At 38.5% G+C, this 14,652-nt stretch overlaps 1 long non-coding RNA gene across 1 annotated transcript in view; it reads left to right on the top strand.

Annotated features, from left to right (window-relative positions):
* The window catches only part of LOC106506064, a 423,147-nt gene extending 408,715 nt beyond the window's left edge, over positions 1-14,432 (top strand). The window contains exons 6-7 of the long non-coding RNA XR_002338972.1: positions 6,684-6,720; positions 13,269-14,432. This is a non-coding gene — a long non-coding RNA (uncharacterized LOC106506064). The remainder of the gene's footprint in view (positions 1-6,683; positions 6,721-13,268) is intronic.

The following is a 14,652-nucleotide window of genomic DNA, read 5'->3' as shown; positions in this document are numbered from 1 at the left end:
CACTAACTTTTGCCATTTTTATTATGATGTGTCTTGGTGTGGGTCTATTTGGGTTCAATTTGTTTGGGGCCCTCTGTGCTTCCTGTATCTTAAACCCAGTATCCTTTAGATTTGGGAAGTTTCCAGCAATAATTTCTTCAAATATATTTTCCATTCCCTTATCTTTTTCTATTCCTTCTGGAATTCATATTATGCATAGATTGGCCCACTTTATATTATCCCATAGGTCTCTTATATTGCTTTCCTGTTTTTTGATTTGGTTTTCTGTCTGCTGACCTGATTGGGTGATTTCCGTTGTTCTATCTTCCACATCACTAATTTGTTCTTCTGCATTATTCATTCTGGTTTTTACTGCCCTTAGTTCAGTTTGTATCTCTGCAAATGAATTTTCTAGTTTTTTCTTAGCTCCTCCTTATATTTTCTAGTTCCTTTCTGAGGGTATCTGCATTACTGTTCACATCTTCTCTTAATTCCTCCAGTATTTTCACTATTTCTCTTTTGAACTCCAGGTCTGTCAGACTGCAGAGATCTGTTTCATTGTTGACTGTTTTAGGTGAGTTCTCCTGTTGGTTTGACTGAGGGTGGTTTCTCAGCTTCTTCATCTTGCTTGTTGTTTTCTTTCTCCTGGGGGGTTGTACTCTCCATGGCTGGGCAGTGTTTGCGTTGTCACTGCCATGGAATATTTCCTGAGGGCTGGAGTTGTTGGTCAGTCTTTTTTTGAGGCAGTGTGGCTTTTCTGGAGTGTTGATGGGGTGAACAGGGTCTCTTTGAAGCAAAGGAGGACTTCCTGAGGGCAGACAGGACTGGGAAGTCCACACCACGATGGTAGCAGATTTCACTTGGTCATGCAGAGCTTGCTCTGGTGTTTTTAGGCTGTGGTTGGCAGTGTTGGGCAGCTGTTCCTCAGGAGTGCAGTATCCCCCCAGGGCTGTAGCAGCTATCTGGGTCACTGAGAACCCAATAGGCTCTTCCCCAGGGCAGCCTGACTTGGAAGGACTGTCTGAGAATTAGGCAGATATTTTCACAGCCTGGCCGGGCTTGTTGTAGCTTTTCTGGGGTGCAGAGCGTCCTGCCTGGAGCTGGCAGTCCTATGCAGCTGTTCCACGAGAGTGCGGCACCCCTGAGAGCTGGGGCAGCTAGCTGGGCCACTGAGAACCCAAGAGGCTCTTCCCCAGGGCAGACCAACTCGGAAAGACTGTCCTAGAATTAGGCAGATCTTTTCACATCCTGGCCAGGCTTGTTCTAGTTTTCTGGGATGCAGGCCTTTTCTCGGGGGCTGGTGGTGTTTGGTGCTGCTCTGCGGGGGTGTAGCCCCTCCAAAGGGAAAGCAGGCCAGTGCAGGGACAGCCCCTGCAGTGGTAGGCTTCAGGCAATTGTTGAGGCCAGCCCTCCTGGATGGCAGACAGTCCCAGGTTTGGGGAGTGCATTGGGGGTGGCGGGGGTGGGGAGAGGGGATGCACTGGGAAGCACAGCTTTCTGATAGCTAGTGGGCCAGTAAGCTTGCTGTGGCATGGGGAGTATTCTATGGGGACCCACCCCTTCTTCTCTCCCCTCCCCAACATGGTTGCAGACAAGGCTCTTCTCCCAGGTTCCCTCTGATGTGGCTTTCCACTTCCTAGCCCCTAGAGTATTGCTCCCTCCCCCTGTGACAGCTTTACTTTCTAGTCTTCCAGGCAATCTCTGCCCCATCAAACTTGACAGACCGGTTTCTAGACCTCCCAAGCAGTCTCCACTCCACCCTGCCCCCCCAGCCCTTTCCCGGGGACTAACCTCCGGAGCCGAGGTCTCAGTGACCAGCCCCCACCCAGGTGTCTCAATTTTTGGTGACTGTGCCCGTAGTTCAGATGGTCCGTTTGGTTCTCGATCTGCTTCTCAGAACTCCGACTTACTGCTACACTCTTCTCTGCATCTGGAGTTTCCTCCAGTTTGTTTGATCTTTCCCTCGAGTAGGTAACTTTCCAGGGTGCAGGGTCCCTTTCTCCTCCTCAGTTCCCTTTCGGGAGTGCCTGTTCAGCTCGGATTCACCTTCTCTCACTCTCCTCTTTTCTTTTATCTGGTAATGCCATGAACTTCTTGCCGTTATTGGAGTTTAGGTTCTTCTGCCAGTGATTGGTTGCTGTTCTGAGTCATTTATCCTGTAGATGTTTTTTGTGTGTGTGTGTGTGTTTGTGGGAGAGGGCGAGTGTGTCCCCCTACTCTTCTGCCATCTTGTCTCTCTCACACAGTTTTGAAGTTAGCAATGAATGTATCTTTTTTATTGGCTTCCTCCCCCCTTTTATTCTATTCGGTAAACATAGAAATTAATGTTACCATTTCCCAGGTAGTTTTCTGAAGGAGGATTTCTATAAAAAATCCTTTTTGGTCTATGGGTTCATAGTGTAGCTAGCCTAGCCTTTCAAGAGAAATACATACAAAATCCCATAATAATACAACATAATAGAATCTATGGACGATCAGAGCAGCAAATTACCAACCACTAAGTTCTGGGGAGCTGTAGGGTGGACAAGTAGCATATAATCGAACTAATGGTTGTTTTGATCTCAGAACTATTTGATGTGGACAGCTTGATTATTCCAAATATAAAAATACTTATAAAATATTACCAAATAGCAATCACCATAGGTTTTCATTGTGATTTAAGATTGTCATTAAATCTTATTTTTCCAAAGTCCATTCCTGACTATATTCTTAAATTTTTCCTTTAGGGGTGGATAGTAGCAAGGATATGGGCTAGAGTTTGGAGATGGGCAGTAACCCAGGGAAAGGGGGAGTATTTTATGTTTCCAACTATTATATATTATGTAATAATATGCAATATGTATACATACATATGTAAACAGCTTTTAGAGAAATAATTTACATATCATAAAGTTCATCCATTTATAGTGTTCAATTCAGTGTTTTTTAGTCTGTTTTACAGAGGTATACAACTAACATGCCATTGTATGATATGCCATAACTATTTATTCCTTACTCAGCTAATGGATATTTGGATCATTGCCAACTTTTGTCTGTCATGAATAATACTGCTAGAAACATTCATTTACAAGTTTTTGTGTGGACATACATTTTCATTTCTCTTGGGCACATACTTAAAGGTGGAATTGATTCATCATATGGTAATTCCACGTTTAATATTTAAGGATATAAAATCATTATATTTTTAATACTAAAAAATATATGGATTTTTGCTTTTAGAATTTATTGACATGCCCATGTAATATAGCCAAGTGACAATATTACTCATTTAATTGGGTCTTACAAATGAGTAGGATTCATGCTATTCAAAGAAAAAATAAATCACAATGCTACCCACATAAAGCTCATGATGTAGAAGGGGAGACAGACCATTACATTGCAAGGTTCTAGGAAGCAGGAGAGAGTAGGTAGAGGGAACATGATCAGGGAGGTCAAGAAAAAAATCTTGAGGAGATAAAATATTGTCACCAGCAAGAAACCAGAGGAAAAGGGGCAGTAGGGGGAATGCATTGAAAGCAAGAGAGCATCTTATATTTTAATGTGAGCTGGGTGAAAAAGTACAACATATTCATAGGAAATTAAATAACATAACCTAAACGGGATGCTAGTTTGTAAGGAGGTAGCAGATGACCTTAGACCTGTAAACATGCTTCAAGAGAACTTTTTTCCATCTATTTTCTTTTATCCCTGAAAGAAACAAAAAAGGAAAAGAAATATGAAGTTCCTTGAAAAATAGAACTAAATATAGAATAAAAGAAAAAAAAGTATCCAAATTAGAAGAGAAGAGTTAAAATTATCACTGTATGCAGATGACATGATACCATATATAGAAAACCCTAAAGACTCCACACAAAAACTATTCAAACTGATCAATGAATTTAGCAAAGTAGCAGGGTACAAGATTAACATTTAGAAATTGGTTGCACTTCTTATGCTAAAAGTGAAATATTAGAAAAGTAATATAAAAATACAATACCTTTTAAAATCACACACCCCAAAATTAAATACCTAGGAATATACCTGACCAAAAGGTGACAGACTTATATGCTGAGAACTATAAAACATTAATCAAGGAAATTAAAGAGAATTCAAGAAAATAGAAAGCTACTCCATGCTCCTGTATTGGAAGAATTAATATCATTTAAATGGCCATACTCTTGAAAGCAATCTACAGATTCAATACAATCCCTATCAAAATACCCATGGCATTTTTCTCAGAACTAGAACAAACTATCCAGAAATTTATATGGAACCATAAAAAATCCATAATTGCCAAAGCAATCCTGAGGAATAAAAATTAAGCAGGAGGCATAATTCTCCCAGACTTCAGACAATATTATAAAGCTATGGTAGTCAAAACAGTGTGATATTTGTACATAAGCAGACATACAGATCAATGAAAGAGAATAGAGAGCCCATAAATAAACCCAGACACCTGTGGTCAGTCAATCTTCAACAAAGGAGACAAGAATATAAAATGGGAAAAAGACAGTCTCTTTAGCAAGTGATGCTGGGAAAAGTGGACAGCTGCATGTAAATCAGTGAAACTAGACCACACCCTCACACCATGCACAAAAATAAACTCAAAACGGTTTAAAGATATAAACAAGACAAGACACCATAAAACTCCTAGAAGAGAACATAGGCAAAATTCTCTGACATCAGCCTTACAAATGTTTTTTTCAGGTCAGTCTTCCAAGGCAGTAGAAATAAAAGCAAAAATAAACCAGTGGAAACTTACAAGCTTCTGCACAGCAAAGGAAACCATAAAAAAAGAAAACCTATGGAATAGGAGAAAACAGTTTCAAATGATGCAACTGACAATGGCTTAATCTCCAAAATGTGCAAACTCAACAGCAAAAAAAAAAAAAAAAGAAAAAGAAAAATGGGCAGAAGACCTAAATAGACCTTTCTCCAAAAAAGACATATGGATGGTCAACAGGCACATGAAAAAATGCTCAACATGTCTAATTGGAGTTCCCGTCGTGGCGCAGTGGTTAACGAATCCGACTAGGAACCATGAAGTTGCGGGTTCGGTCCCTGCCCTTGCTCAGTGGGTTAACGATCCGGCACTACCGTGAGCTGTGGTGTAGGTTGCAGACGCCGCTCGGATCCCGCGTTGCTGTGGCTCTGGCGTAGGCCAGGGGCTACAGCTCCGATTCGACCCCTAGCCTGGGAACCTCCATATGCCGCGGGAGCGGCCCAAAGAAATAACAAAAAGACAAAATAAATAAATTCTTTAAAAAAAAAAAATGTCTAATTATTAGAGAAATGCAAATCAAAACTACAATGAGGTAGCACCTCACACTGGTCAGTGGGTTAAGGATCTGGTGTTGCCATGAACTGTGGTGTTGGTCACAGATCTCAGATCACACATTGCTATGGCTCTCATGTAGGCTGACAGCTGCAGCTCCACAGCTCCAATTTGACCCCTAGTCTGGGAACTTCCATGTGCTGCAAGAGTGGCCATAAAAAGCAAAAGGAAAAAAAAAAAAGTAAGGTGGTCATTTTATGACATCCTTTCATCCCAATATAATCCATAAATATTTTGATGTAAGAAATGGCTTTTCAACATGGATAATTGCTCACTAAAGTGATTTACAAATGGAGTAATTAACTAAGTAAAAAATAAGAAAGCTACTTTTAAAAAGGAGGAAATTATTTTGTATATTTTTCTGGGCTTAACAGGACAAGGAATTTCTGCTACACGTTAAAACATTGGAAGTAATTGCCAAGACAATGGAGGATGGCATTGATTACATTAAAGATGTAAATAGCAACATTTTGTACAAAAATTGAAAACTAAGAAATAAAGACAGAAAATTCACAAAAAAATGAACAAGAATTTACATTCTTAAGGTATACTCTGCAATGCCAGTAAGAAGAAGAGAACCCCCAATATAGTAATAAAATGGACAAAGAATATGAATAGCCATTTCTCAAAGTCAAATATCTAATAAAATTTTTAAAAATCGTTTCTTGCTTGTTGTTAAGGAAAGTGTATTAAATAGAAATCACATATCATTATTTTATATATTTAATTAGTAACCAGTCAAAAACCGATAATTTTAAATCCAAGGAGGTTTAGCTGAATTGTTCATTTCCAGCTTTCTTACTGGCGTTGCAGAGTGACTGAGGCTCTCTTGAAAGCAGTTCAACAATGTATAGGACGAGTCTTTAAGATTTTTATGCTCATTAATATAATCTAAGGAAGTTCCCAACAACTAAGACAAAGATTTATGACCAGGGATATTCATATAAGGAATTTTTAATACCATATTCCATATTTTCATAGTCACAAAATAATGACTGTAAAGAGTACTAAATAAATCATGGAGCCCATATAAAATAAAATTTTAGTCTTCCATTAAAAGTAATACTTTAAGGAATATTTTATGATAGACCAATTCATATTATATATGCGAAAAATCAATATATAAACCTATTCATGGAAGAGTATACATGAGAGAGACAGAAGAGAGAAAGAGAGACTTAAAGGAAACATACTTTTGATATTAATACTGGTTTCTTTTAGGAAGTAAGCTATAGTTAGATTTTTTTTCTTCTGTTTTCTAAAGCCTATCATTAATTCTGGTAGGATGAGTAGGGCATATATCTTGGGAGCCCTCTGAGAAGAGATGATTACAGAAAATGTAGAGAAGAATATCGAGAGTATCTTATTAATTCTTTTTTTTTCTTTTTAGATGTTGGTAGGTCCTGAATTGGTCATGCACACTCAATGTAAGTATATCATGGTCCTGTGTTGATCTCTGCCCAGTAGGGCATCCTGTCTATCTAGTTCACAGCAGTTCCTATTGAGAATCCTGAGGCTATAAACTTGACTCCATAACCTCATTTAGTTAGATCTTGCCTTCTTTGGATAAGTCCTGGAGACTGGAGCTGGCTTCACACAGTTGTCTGCTGTCTTTATTTCCTGCACCAGGGCTGGCTTCTGTAGTTATATCTGGTTCCTCAGTTACATTCCAGTATTTCTTGATTCTGGGTTCTTTGCTGGTTTTGTGTTGTCTCATCACAAATAATGCCTCAGGACACCTGTTTTCTTTTTTTTTCTTTTATAATTTATGTTTTGTTTTATTTTTATTAGAGTATAGTTCATTTACAGTGTTGTATAAATTTCTGCTGTATAGCATAGTGACCCAGTTATACACACACACATTCTTTTTTTCTCATACTATCTTCCATCACTATATCCAAGTGATTGGATATAGTTCCCTGTGTTGTACAGTAGGACCTCACATCTATTTTCTAGAAGGTTTTCTTTGGTTGATTTTCACTACTTCAGAGGGGTATAGAGAGCAGCAGAGAAACGATAATGGGAACAGTCATGGGGACAGGTGTATAGGGTTGTAGAGCTGAAAGGGAAAGACAGTATTAAAGGTTCAAGGGAAGAGCCTCCATACTGTTTTCCATAGTGATTGCACCAATTTTCATTCCCACTAACAGTGTGAATGGGTTCCCTTTTTTCCACATGCTCTCCAGCATTTACTGTTTATAGACTTTTTGATGATGTCCATTCAGGCTGGTGTAAGGTGGTACCTCATAGTAGTTTTGATTTTTATTTCTATAATAATTAGTGATGTTGAATGTCTTTTCATGTATTTTTTGATCATCTGTATGTCTTCTTTGGAGAAATATCTATTTAGGTCTTCTGCCCATTTTTTGATAAGGTTGTTTGTTTTTTTGATGTTGACCTGCTAAAGGTGTTTGTATATTTTAGAGATTAATCCCATGTCAGTTGCTTAATTTGCAAATATTTTTTCCCATTCTATGGGTTATCCTTTTTGTTGTGTTTATGGTTTCCTTTGCTCTGCAAAACTTTTCAGTTTGATTAGGTCCCTTTGTTTATTTTTGTTTTTATTTTCTTTACTCTAGGGGGTGGATCTAAGAAGATTGCTACAGTTTATGTCAGATAGTGTTCAGCCTGTATTTTCCTCTAAGAGTTTTACAGTATCCAGTATTACATTTAGGTCTTTAATTCATTTTGAGTTTATTTCTGTGTATGGTGTTAGAGTGTTCTAATTTCATTCTTTTACATGTAGCTGTCCAGTTTTCCCAGTACCACTTAAGAGACTATCTTTTCTCTTGTATATTGTATATTGTATATTCTTCTTGCCTCCTTTGTCATGGATTAGTTGACCATAGGTGCTTGGGTTTATTCTGGGCTTTCTATCCTGTTCCATTTTTCTATATTTATGTTTTTTGTGTCAGTACCATACTATTTTGATGACTGTAGCTTTGTAGTATAGTTTGAAGGCAGGGAGCCTGATTCCTCCAGCTCTGTTTTTCTTTTTCAGGATTGCTTTGGATATTCATAAAAATTAAAATTTTGTGTTTCCATAAAAATTAAATTTTTTTTTGTTCTAATTCTGTAAAAAAGGACGTTGGGTAATTTGGTATGGATTGCATTCAGTCTTTATATTGCCTTTGGTGGTATATTCACTCTGATAATATTGATTCTTCCAATCCAAGAGCATGGTATATCTTTCATTTATTTGTGTTATCTTTGGTTTCTTTCATCAGTGTCATAGTTTTCAGAGTACAGGTCTTTGTCTCTTTAGAAAGGTGTATTCATAGGGATTTTATTCGTTTTGATGTAATGGTAAATGGCGTTTTCCCCTATTTTCTCAAAAACCTAAAAATAGAATTGCCTTATGATCCAGCAATCCCACTCCTGGGCATGTATCCAGAGTAAAACATAATTCTAAAGTATACATGGACCCCAATGTTCATTGCCGACTATTTACAATAGCCAAGACATAGAAGCAACCTAAATGCCCATCAGTAGAATACTGGATAAAGAAAATGTGGTACATATACAGAGTGTAATATTACTCAACTGTAAAATGAATGAAATAATGCCATTTGCAGCAACAAGGATGGACTTAGAAACTATCATACTAAGTGAAGTTAGTCAGACAGTGAAAGACAGACATTATATGATATCACTTATATGTCAAATCTGAAAAAAAAGGATCTTTTGAACTTATTTTAGAACAAAAACAGATTCAAAGACTTTACCAAAGGGGACATGTGGGTGGGGATGGAGGTATTGACCGGGGGTTTGGGTTTAGCATATGTACACTGAGGTATATGGAATGATTGGCCAATGAGGACCTTATGTATGGCACAGAGAACTCTACCCAATATTCTGTGATAATATGTGTGAAAAAAGAATCTGAAAGAGAATGGATGTGTGTATATGTATAATGGAACCACTGTTGTAGAGCCAAAAATATCACAACCTCGTAAATCAACTATCCTCAATAAAACTTAAAAAAACATAACAGGGTATAAATATTATTAAATGGAAAAAAATAAAAGCATAAAAATACATTTTTTAAAAAGGCTCAAGGGAGAAGTGACAAAATCATGGGGAATGAGGAAAGCTGGGACTTCTGTTGAGCCCTGCCATCTCTGAAGGCTGACTTAAAGTAGTCGAATAGTAATTTCTGCCCAGATCCTCCTAGAGTAATAGATCCCTTGTTCTCTTGAATCTCTGGGAAACTATGCACACCATTACTAAACCCTCAGTTATCTAGAAAGTTTGTCTTCTTACCAAGCAGATGGCAACTAAAGCCACTGATGGTTTTACTTGGAAGTTTAGGTCCATGAGGTGATCACTTAGGAAAAGAATGTGTTTCATGTCATGCAAACTGGTATAAACTGTGTTGTTGATATCTAATTCTTCTTAGCAGTCAAAATCATTTAAAAATATTAAGCAAGGTTTTACTATACATGGAGAGTGATAATAGCCTCTAGAAGATTTAATAGGGTGCCTGCACATGAGAAATTGTTTTCCTGGAAAGATATCACATATCATATTGTAAGCACTTGGTTGCTATAAACCAAGTATTTTTATCTCTTGTACCTGAGACAGAATAAAAGGCTGTTCAGTAACTATTGATATTGACAATGCAAGAAGATGGAGCAGTTAAATTTTGAGGTCGGAAGAATTCAAATTAGGTCATGGAACTAACAGTCTGTGTGATGGGAGTATGTCACATATCTTACTGGACTGTAATTTTCACGCATCTAAAGGGAATATTTTGGGAGACATTTGGGGCAGTTGGAAGGCTTACTTAATTGTGAGGAGGAAAGAGGATGGTGTTACTGAACAATCCCCATGTGTCAGACATTGCACTAAATTTTTTTCACAGAGGTGTCATTTGGGATAATAACCCTGGTAATAAGCGTTATATTCGTATATAACAAGGCACTTTTTGTATGAGATGTTATTCAGTTTTCATTATAATCCTGGAGGTAAATATTAGTTTCCTAAATTGAGCCTGAATCCTCCAGGAAAGTAAGTGACAGACTGTATTTGTTTTCAGCTGTCTGATTTTAGCAGTCATCTGTTGAACTTTCAAACTCAAAGGGCCTAGACTTTTCTGTTTGGCCTTGGGAAAATCATTTCTCAAATACTCAGCCTCCTTACCTGAGGGCAGAGGCCACCCATTTCCTGACTCAGCTGTGATCTGAAATCAGAGTCCCACCACCAGTCAGATGAGCAGGCAATCTGAGGCACAGAGGGTGGGAGACAAGCAGAGCAAGGGTACCAAAGGCCTCAACTTCTAAAACTTCCTGCCAGTGATGTGGCCGTAGCTGATGGAGCCACTGGCAGGCAAACTCTACGCTCTCAGCTGCATGGTGCTCTGATTCAGGGATCTGAAGGAAGACCCTCTGTTGTAATGGACACATAATCAGGATGGAAAATAGCATGTGATTTCAGGAAAATGTAGGGATGTGTTTTGCCTCTACAATTGTGCTGTCCAACACATATAGTACATGTGCCACATAAGTGATTGTAAATTTTCCTGCAATACATTAAAAATTAAAACAGACAAACAAAGAAGATAAATTTGTAATTTTAATAATTTATTTTACACAATGCACCCAAATTATTATAATTTTAACATGCGGTTAATATAAAAGTGTTGAGGTAGTTTACTTGTTTTTCAGTCTAAGTCTTTGAAATTCATTGTTTATTTTACACTCACAACACATCTCACTTGGAATTACTCACTGTTTTTTTTTTTTAGGACTGCACCTTCTGCATGTGGAAATTCTCAGGCTAGGGGTTGAATTGGAGCTCTAGGTGCTGGCCACAGCCACAGCAACGTGGGATCCAAGCCATGTCTGCAACCTATACCACAGCTCACAGCAACTCCAGATCCTTAACCCACTGAGTGAGGCCAGGGGTAGAACCTGCATCCTTGTGGATACCTGTCAGATTAGTTTCTGCAGAGCCACAATGGGAACTCCAGAATTAGTCACATTTCAAGTACTCACATGCAGCTGTTGTGTTGGACAGGGCAGGCCTAAATTCCTTATTTTGCCCTTAAAATTGAAAACAAGTAGGTTCAGACTTACTGGGAAACTGACTATGGTTTTTATTCCAATGGTCCTTGTGGAAGACCTACATTGTTGTGCCTCTTCATATGTACCATGCTCTAAACTTTCAGGTTGAAAAGCTTTTGTATTTATGCTCTCCTTTAATCAATTATTTACACAACCATAAGTAGGTTTTATCATATTCATCATATAGATAAGCAAACTAAAGAGCTTTAGTTTCCCCGGGGCAGCTATAGCAATGTACCACAAACTGGGTGTCTTAAACAACAGATGTATTGTTGTCTCGCCATTCTGGAGGCCAGAAGTCTGAGGTCAAGGCATCTGCTGGGCCATGCTCCCTCTGAAGGCACAAGGGAAGGATCTGGTCCTGGCCTCTCTCCTGGCTTCTTGTCCTTCCTTGGTTTGTGGCAATGTAAGTCCAGTCTTCATGTGGTGCCCTTGCTGTATGTGTGTGTGTGTGAATCCAAATTTCCACTTTTTGTAAGGACACCAGTCCTACTGCATTAGCAGACCTCCAGCATGACCTCATCTCAACTAATGGTAACTGCAATGATCCTATTTATAAATGATGCCACATTTGGAGGTACTAGGGGTTAGAATTCAACACATAAATTTGGGGGAGACATATTCAATCCATAACATAAGCTTGAAGAAGTAATTACTAATTACTTTGTCTTACAGTGACTAGTTTTTCATTACTGACTGCAGGTTTTATGTGTGTGTATGAGAGTATGTGTGTTTATTTCTGAGCCTAGGTTTGTATGTGTGTTTCTTCTAAGCTTAATGGGGGTCCACTCATCATTCCAACCTTCAAGCACTCCTCAGCACACAGTAGGATCTCAATAAATGTTTACTGAACAAAAGAATGAGAGAGCAAAATTTCTGGAATACTCCAAAGCGTGATTTTTTTTGTGTGTGTTATTATTGCCACACTAGGGAGGTGTACACTTTTTACAGCTTGTCCTTGCTTTAGCTAGAGTATCTGGCTTTCGGGGCTTTATAACACTTGTTATAAATTCCATCTGGTTGGGAACTTGGCTAAGCTTCTTGGCCTTGAGCTTTAATTGATGCTATGTTTATTGGAATGTGAAAAATGTGAGTTCTAGTCTTTATGATGCTCTCCTATGCCTATTTAATTTACAAACGGTTTGTTACCACAAAGGCTTTTTCTGACAGTTATCAGTTTTTCACAGAAATAAAATATAGGTGCCTTGAGAATGGACATACAAAGGACGCATCAGGGGCTGCTGTGGAGGGGCAATGACTTGAGCAGGCAATTGTCTTGGACTGAAATGTGGTTTTTTCAGATTCTCTTAAGAATAGCCCTCATCCTTCCTTCAAAGACAGTCCACCTCTAGCAACACAGCATTTTCTCTCATAAAGAGGCTCCAGGCTATCCTCAAGCATGACACCACCTGTTCTCAAACATACTTTCCAATCTTGATCCAGCTGGTTGGATTTCAGTTTAGATTCTATGGTGTCGGAACACAGATTATTGGGCTTAGAGATACAAATGTGTGTTTTGTTAATTAGAGATAGAATCTACTCAAATTCATCTATTGATTGAACTAACATTTATTGAGTGCCTTTTGTATGCTCAGTGCTAGAAACATATATTAATGAGACTATTAGGCTGTCCTTGAAGATTTCAAAATCTATAGACATAACCTAATTCATTGTATAATGTGTAAAGATCACTATAAAAGGACAGGGAACTTTGAGGGCAGAGAGAAGGTTTTTACTGTGAGTGAAATTGGAATGAGGTGGATGGGGAACTCAATCTAGCCCTATATGAATTTCTTTCTGAGTGAGCTAACCGTTTTTTGGCAAATGTTGGCAAAGTAGTAAAGATTAGCATGAACTAGAGACCACTACAGAAGAATAATCTGATTTCTATCTAATGGTTTGCTTTGAAGGAGGCTCTCAAAACCACATTTGATGGCTTCACAGTGACTGAGTCAGGATTCTTCCTGGACCAAAGGATTCCTCCTTTGACAACTCTAGAAGTCCCTCCTATTCTCTGCCTTCTTCATAAAAGCAATGATAATTAACGTGTGCGTCTTGTGTATCATGTTTATATGATTTTATAATCATCGTCCTACCACTTCAATATGAGTTTTACCATATCCACTCTACAGACCAGAAAACATGGGCTTGAGGAGATTTTATGACTTACTCAAGATCACATGGATATTTTGTAGTTATGTTGGTCAGCACCCTTTTGAAAATGTTAAATTAAACTGGCCTTACTCAGTTTACGGATCTAGCCTTGCCCCGGCTGTGGTTACGGATCTGGCCTTGCCCTGGCTGTGGTGTAGGCCAGCCGCTACAGCTCCGATTCTACCCCTTGCCTGGGAATTTCCATATGTGATGGGTGCAGCCCTAAAAAGACAGAAAACAAAAACAAAAACAGTAACAAACAAACAAAACACCACTATCCTGTAGGACTCTGGCTCATTGTTTCTAGCATGGTCATAACAGTTTCCTCTCAGTGCCTTCAATGCAGCTTTCTCCTTTGCATGTCAGGGCATTCTGGAATGCCATTTCTTCTCTCTGACTTATTAATTACTCATCATTCTGATATCTTGCCCAAACTGTCACTTTGTCAGGAAAATCTCTCACTGGACCCTCCTCACGCAGCTTGAATCCAGTAACATATTTTCTTGGCAAACTTTGTTGTTCTTTGTAATGAAGTATCTACAACTGTAATTAAACATCTAATTGTGTAAATGATGATCTAGTGTCTGCTTCACCTACCAGAAGGATTCCTTGGTGTTTAATTTGTTTATCATTGTTTCCCCACCATGCCTGCAATACAGTAAATATACTCAGTATCTGCCAATTGAATGAATGAATGAAAAAATGTATGTTGATCTGTCCTGAAATACATTACATTTTAAAAATCCACAAAACGTTGTTTGAGGCCCAATGCTACACATGCTAGTAGACTACGAAGACATAAGACATCATAATAACCCTCATGGATTTTTTTTCCTAACCAGTGAGACACAGAAGTTAGGGCGGCTAATTAATTAAATTCTCCCCAGTTGTGCGTAGTGTTCTAAAAGAGTGAGGGGAATGCCAATTTAGCCTTTAAAGGCATCTTCATCCATAATATAGTTTAGTTGCTGGTACAACATGGTTCCTAACGTTTGAGACATAATTTTATTTCTCTGCTTTCAATTTACCGTGAGATGTACAGAGTGCAGAAGAGTTGCGGGTCCTAATGATGTGTTCCATTGCCCACAATTGAAGCAGATCTGTTGTTCAGGCCTGTTACCCAGTACACTTAGTTACACA

The sequence above is a fragment of the Sus scrofa genome, chromosome 14 (genome assembly GCF_000003025.6).
Source record: "Sus scrofa isolate TJ Tabasco breed Duroc chromosome 14, Sscrofa11.1, whole genome shotgun sequence".
Taxonomy (NCBI): domain Eukaryota; kingdom Metazoa; phylum Chordata; class Mammalia; order Artiodactyla; family Suidae; genus Sus; species Sus scrofa.
This window is presented reverse-complemented; position numbering and strand designations above follow the sequence as displayed.